The sequence below is a fragment of the Poeciliopsis prolifica genome, unplaced genomic scaffold (genome assembly GCF_027474105.1).
Source record: "Poeciliopsis prolifica strain line A6 unplaced genomic scaffold, Auburn_PproV2 SCAFFOLD033, whole genome shotgun sequence".
NCBI lineage: Eukaryota > Metazoa > Chordata > Actinopteri > Cyprinodontiformes > Poeciliidae > Poeciliopsis > Poeciliopsis prolifica.
In genome coordinates this window covers 272,786-280,086 of record NW_026562408.1, presented here as the reverse complement: position 1 = coordinate 280,086, position 7,301 = coordinate 272,786, and the positions used below count along the sequence as shown (strand labels likewise).

Here is a 7,301-nt window from a genome sequence, read left to right as displayed (position 1 = left end):
TTTTATTCTAAATATTTCATTATTTTATTCTAAATATTTCATTATTTTATTCTAAATATTTCATTATTTTATTCTAAATAATTCATTATTTTATTTTAAATATTTCATTATTTTATTCTAAATAATTCCTTCATTATTTTATTCTAAATAATTCATTATTTTATTCTAAATATTTCATTATTTTATTTCTAACTAAAAAGTGACATTGAATTTATTTTTGTCTAATTTTCAGAATATTTCCTCTAGAAAACAAGTTTGGTTGGATTTTGTGTTTTTGCAGTGCAGAGCGAAGCAGCATTAATTAATTTAATCGGTTTTAGGAGAAACAATAAAATTATCAATAAATTCTGAATCTATAAATAAAGAACTCAGAAATATAAATACTATATAGATTTGTAAACAAAGTGACATTTATCCATCATCCTCAGTTTATTTATGAAGTAATAATAAACTGAAACAGAGGTCAGAGGTCAGACAGTTTGACCTCCAGCTGCTCCCAGTTTGGAACGTTTTGTTTCTGAACGTCTCGCCTCCAGACCTGTTTGGTTCCGACCTTCGGGTTGGATCATCTGGACCTTCTGCTCCTGGAACAAACCTGGAACTGGAACATGAACCTGGAACCTGGAACATGAACCTGGAACCTGGAACATGAACCTGGAACCTGGAACATGAACCTGGAACCTGAACCTGGAACTGGAACCTGAACCTGGAACATGAACCTGGAACATAAACCTGGAACCTGGAACATAAACCTGGAACATGAACCTGGAACCTGGAACATAAACCTGGAACCTGGAACATGAACCTGGAACATGAACCTGGAACATGAGCCTGGAACCTGGAACATAAACCTGGAACTGGAACATGAACCTGGAACATAAACCTGGAACCTGGAACATGAACCTGGAACATGAACCTGGAACATGAACCTGGAACATGAGCCTGGAACATGAACCTGGAACATGAACCTGGAATCTGGAACCTGGAACATGAACCTGGAACATAAACCTGGAACCTGGAACATGAACCTGGAACCTGGAACATGAACCTGGAATCTGGAACATAAACCTGGAACAGGAACATGAACCTGGAACATGAACCTGGAACCTGGAACATGAACCTGGAACAGGAACATGAACCTGGAACATGAACCTGGAACCTGGAACATGAACCTGGAACATGAACCTGGAACAGGAACATGAACCTGGAACCTGGAACATAAACCTGGAACAGGAACATAAACCTGGAACAGGAACATGAACCTGGAACATGAACCTGGAACCTGAACCTGGAACATGAACCTGGAACCTGGAACATAAACCTGGAACAGGAACATGAACCTGGAACATGAACCTGGAACCTGAACCTGGAACATGAACCTGGAACCTGGAACATAAACCTGGAACAGGAACATGAACCTGGAACCTGAACCTGGAACCTGGAACATGAACCTGGAACCTGAACCTGGAACATGAACCTGGAACCTGGAACATAAACCTGGAACAGGAACATGAACCTGGAACATGAACCTGGAACCTGAACCTGGAACATGAACCTGGAACCTGGAACATAAACCTGGAACAGGAACATGAACCTGGAACATGAACCTGGAATCTGGAACCTGGAACATGAACCTGGAACCTGGAACATGAACCTGGAACCGGTCCGGTCCGCTAGAGGATAAAACTCCACCACTTAAATAATTTGTTTGTCAAACTGTATATTTGATCATTTCATGCCAAAAATACAAATCCAAGGATTCAAGGACTTGAATTCAAGGAAATTTCATGTTAAACTCAGTGACTTAAAGTATTTAAACCTTTGAACTTTTATACATTTTGTCTTTTCACAACCACAAATTTCACTGTATTTTCCTTTAGAGCTAAACTAATAATTATTTCATGAATGATTCGTTTTTGATTATTTTAACAATCGATTAATATTTTAAAATTCTACAAAATATCAAAATATGTAAAAGATGCAACAAAGGATTCAGCCTTTTGGTTTTCATTCATTTAATAAACATTTGCAGATAAAAATCCTTCAAATAGCAACATGAGAAAAATTGATCAATACAGAGAACAAGCAATCGATCGATTATTAACTGATTAATAATTGCATAGAAAAAGATGGCTTGGAGATTTTTAACCGAATCTGAAACGGATGTTTTGTTTTGTACCTTAATGCAGAATGAATATTTTAATGCTAATTGTTTCATTGTCAATGCTTTTTAAAATGCTTAACAACAATCTAAAAAGTGCGGCTTGCATTTGTATTCAGCTGTTATGTTTTCTGGTTTGCTTTTCCAGTTTCTCTGATTATTGATTTAGAATCTAACTGCTGTTTTCCACAGCTTGACCTTTGACCTTTCTGCTGTTTTCAGATTCAAACTTGACATTTTGATAGAAATTAAAACTAAATGTTTTAACACTGCAAAAACACAAAATCTTACAAGTACTTTGGCTCAGTTTCTAGTGCAAACATCTTGAATTTGAAATATGAAAAAATAACTTCACATGTAACTTTTCAGCAAAATAAATCCTTTATGTTGATTTTTTGAAAATAAATTCTGTTTTCATGGCAGATTATTTGACTTTAATCTCATGTTAAAGTGAAATAATCCAAGGAACTAGAACGGGTTCAGCAACATTAAGGATTTATTTGATTAAAATAAGCTCCTGTATTTTGCTGAAAAGTTCCTTTTTCTAGTTTGAGATATCAAAATTTTTGTATTTTTTGCAGTGAAGTTTCTATGGATGCTGATAGAATGGGTGCTGGCTGTAGCTGTCTGTGTTGCAACTTCTCTGCGGACAACTCTGACTGAAGATTGTTGTTAAATAATCTGGATTGTTTGTTTTCTGTTCTCATTCCCTGAACAACTGAAGCTAATAAAATACATGGAGGTTTGTGGTGTTAAAACGCTAAAAGGCTGCTGAATGCTTGACTAGGCCACAGCACCAGGTGCTTTAACGTCATTATTGAAGACGACCAGGAGGGAAGCGACACGCTCCGCTTGGCGGCCCAGTGGGATTTGAAGATGTGGGATTAACAGTCTTCAAGCTCGAGTTTTTGTCCGACACGTTTTTCAGGAATAGTTTTGCATCTGTGAGAGTCGCAGCTCTTTCCAAATGTCTTTTTACAATTCCCAACTTTTCATTCCAGTGTCATTTGACTTGTTGAGCTCAACTGACCTGTTAAAACAAACTCCTGTATAAACTTATAAAAAAGAAAGTTATTACATTAAACTCGTTTGTCTGGGGTCTGTTATTGAGATATAACATAAAACTACACTGAACAAAAATATAAAGCCCCATGTCAAATATAGGAGTTTTATGAACATTGGGTTATGCAATATATGGAGAAACTCAAACTATATTTCCACTAATTACTGATCTTCATGTCGGCGTTGATGAATCGCGGTTCAGCCGTTTGTCATGACTGAGGAGTCTGGTTCTGACCCAGTGGGCTTCCCGTAGGCGGTTACGGTCTGAGACTGTCTGCGTCTGTTGCTCAGACCAATAATCTCATCGGCTGCGTGTCGCTGGGCTGAACCCGTCCTCAGACGGACGAGCCGACGTGGACACCTGGTGCTGGAGCATCGGAGAGGATGAGGAGGATATGCAGTGCAGCCGTTTGTTGGAAACCGGCTCTTAAAGGGCCGGTGGTCCGATAACGGACCGGTCCGATATCCGATACTGAGCCGTGCAGCTGCTGCATCCAACATGCCGGCGGCTCCCACAAAACATCTCAGGCTTTATGATTCTGAAATAATGTGACATTTTGGTGCCTTTTGTTGTCCAGTCCAAGGATTGTCCAGCTGTTGCTCATTTTGTCTGATCACTCAGTGGACATGACCCACAATGCACTGCAGTAAATAACTCACTGACAGGAAGTTGGATTAAATATCATACACAGATCAAGAGAAATATTACTTTGGTACAATAAAATGTCAGCGATGCTCATTTAAAGTTGTTACCTCCACGTGGCAACAATATCTGACATGTTTATATGTTTGTTAAGTATATATAGGAAGCATTTGATATAAAATATTCATTTTCAACATGTTGGGTACAACGGTTTACAATACATATTATAAAAGTTCCTAAATTTCTGTTAACTAAAGTTGAGACTTTCAGAATAATTGCTAACAACATAAACTGCAGATCAGAGTATTATTGTCTGTTTCTGGTAAAAGTATGGGGAAAGAATATATATAAAAATTCCCTACTCATCCACCGCGGGTGGTTCTTATCCTCTGAACTCGGGTCCTCTACCAGAGGATATATAGATCTATATATATAGATCTATATATATGGTCCTCTACCAGAGGCCTGGGAGCTTGAGGGTCCTGCAGTATCTTGGCTGTGCCAAGGACTGCTGCACATTTCTGGACTGAGATGTCTGATGTTGTTCCTGGGATCTGTTGTAGCCACTGCTCCAGTTTGGGGGTTACTGCCCCGAGGGCCCCGATGACCACAGGCACCACTGTGGTCTTCACCTTCCAGGCCCTCTCCAGTTCTTCCCTGAGGCCCTGGTATTTCTCCAGTTTCTCCTTTTTCCTGATGTTGCAATCACTTGGTATTGCTACATCTACCACAACGGCTTTCCTCTGATGTTTATCCACTACGACAATGTCTGGTTGGTTCGCCATTACCATTCTGTCTGTCTGGATCTGGAAGTCCCACAGGATCTTAGCTCTGGCGTTCTCCACCACCTTTGGGGGTGTTTCCCACTTTGATCTTGGGGTTTCCAGTCCATATTCTGCACAGATGTTTCTGTACACTATGCCTGCCACTTGGTTATGTCGCTCCATGTACGCTTTCCCTGCCAGTATCTTGCACCCTGCTGTGATGAGCTGGACTGTCTCAGGGGCCTCCTTGCACAACCTACACCTTGGGTCTTGTCTGGTGTGGTAGATCTGGGCCTCTATTGCTCTGGTGTTTAGGGCCTGTTCCTGGGCGGCCAGGATGAGGGCCTCTGTGCTGTCCTTGAGTCCAGCTTTTTCCAGCCATTGGTAGGATTTACTGATATCAGCCACTTGGGTTATTTGCTGGTGGTACATCCCATGTAGGGGCTTGTCCTCCCATGATGGTATCTCTGGCACCTCAACCTCCGTTCCCTGTTGTCTGAGACATTCACTGAGCACATTGTCTGTTGAGGCTTTGTCCCTGATGTATTTATGGATCTTAGTTGTTTCGTCCTGGACAGTGGTTCTCACACTCACTAGTCCTCTGCCTCCGTCCTTGCGGCTCGTGTACAGTCTCAGGGTGCTGGATTTGGGATGGAACCCTCCATGCATTGTTAGTAGCTTTCTGGTCTTAATATCTGTGGCTTTTATCTCCTCCTTTGGCCAGCTAATTATTCCAGCAGGGTATCTGATTACTGGCAGGGCATAGCTGTTTATCGCACGGATTTTGTTCTTGCCATTGAGCTGGCTTCTCAGGACTTGCCTTATTCGTTGGAGGTATTTAGCTGTGGCTCCTTTCCTTGTGGCCTCATCGAGGTTACCATTTGCTTGTGGTATACCTAGGTACTTGTAACTGTCCTCTATGTCTGCTATTGTTTTCCTTCTGGGAGTGAGACTCCTTCTGTGCGGATCACCTTCCCCCTCTTTGTGATCAGCCGACCACACTTCTCTAGTCCGAATGACATCCCAATGTCAGTGCTGTAGATCCTGGTGGTGTGGATCAGTGAGTCGATGTCTCGCTCACACTTGGCGTACAGCTTGATGTCATCCATGTAGAGTAGGTGACTGATGTTGGCCCCACTTTTGAGTCTGTATCCGTAGCCAGTCTTGTTGATGATTTGGCTGAGGGGGTTCAGGCCTATGCAGAACAGTAGCGGGGACAGAGCATCTCCTTGGTATATGCCACATTTGATGGACACTTGTGCAAGTGGTTTGCAGTTGGCTTCAAGGGTGGTTTTCCACAGCTTCATCGAGTTTGCAATGAAGGCTCTCAGAATCCTGTTGATGTTATACATGTCTAGGCATTCAATGATCCAAGTATGCGGCATTGAGTCATAGGCTTTCTTGTAATCGATCCAAGCCATGCACAGGTTGGTGTGTCGGGTTTTGCAGTCTCGGGCAACTGTGCGGTCTACGAGGAGTTGGTGTTTGGCTCCTCTGCTATTTACACCGATACCCTTCTGTGCCGTGCTCATGTGTTTATCCATGTGTTTGCTTATCTTGGCCGCTATGATGCCTGACAAGAGCTTCCAGGTTGTGGAGAGGCAGGTTATTGGTCGGTAGTTGGGTGGGACTGGACCCTTTGATGGATCCTTCTGGATTAGGATTGTCCGCCCTTCAGTTAACCATTCAGGGTGAGTCCCACTTTGTAGCAGCTGGTTCATTTGGGCTGCCATTCGCTCATGGAGAGCAGTGAGTTTCTTTAGCCAGTAGGCATGGATCATGTCAGGCCCTGGTGCTGTCCAGTTTTTCATACCTGAGACTCTTTCTTGAACATCTGTCACAGTGATGGTTACCGGGGCTTGTTCAGGGAGGTTGCTGTGGTCCTCTCGTAGAGAGATCAGCCACTGTGCATTGCTGTTGTGGGACGCCTCCCTTTCTCATATGCCTTTCCAGTATTGTTCCGTCTCCAGCCTTGGTGGGTCTGCTCTGTTGTTATTGTTACCCTGCCATTGAGAGTACACCTTAGCTGGTTGAGTGGAGAAGAGCTGGTTAATCCTTCTGGATTCATTCTCCCTTGTGTATCTCTTTAGGCGGCTGGCCAAGGCTTGGAGCCTCTGTTTGGCAGTTTCAAGTGCTTCAGGTATGGGCATCTGCCTGTACTTTCTGGGTACTGGTCTTTTCATTGCACCCTTGTGGAGCTCTGACAGTTGGCTCACTTCCTTCCTTGTTACCTTGATTTTAGCCTCTCATGGTTGCTCTTATAGCCAAGTATCTCAAGGATCACTGATGCTGAGTTGTAGATCAGTATTCGTAGCCAGTCATTGGTATGGTGTTGGTGAGAATGCTGCATTCACATTCTCACTGGGTGGGGACTTGTAGTTAAGTCCCCACAGTCCTGACATCCGGGTTCCTCCCTTTTGCCGTAGCATTTGTGTTGTATCTCGTCAATCTCAAGTTGTGATAGCAGTTGCCGTTTGCGGATGTTGGAACACTGAGCTACTAGTTGTTTAGCGCTTAGTGTTGACTGGGGATGTCGAAGTAACCATTCCTTCCCCAGTCTTTGCATGTAAGTAGTAGCATTCCAACAGATCCACATTTTCATCTCTCGCCCATTTCCGTCTTGTTCCAGTAGCCCATTTGTCATCAAGGTGCTCTGGTTCCCCAACACCTG

At 42.7% G+C, this 7,301-nt stretch overlaps 1 long non-coding RNA gene across 1 annotated transcript; it reads right to left on the bottom strand.

Annotated features, from left to right (window-relative positions):
• Positions 1–468: 468 nt before the first annotated feature.
• Positions 469–1,072, bottom strand: LOC129373463 (uncharacterized). The gene is made up of 3 exons (XR_008607369.1): positions 1,029–1,072; positions 688–903; positions 469–595 (listed from the first exon to the last, which is right to left on the bottom strand). It is a non-coding gene; the product is annotated as an uncharacterized LOC129373463 (long non-coding RNA).
• Between the last annotated feature and the right edge of the window lie 6,229 nt (positions 1,073–7,301).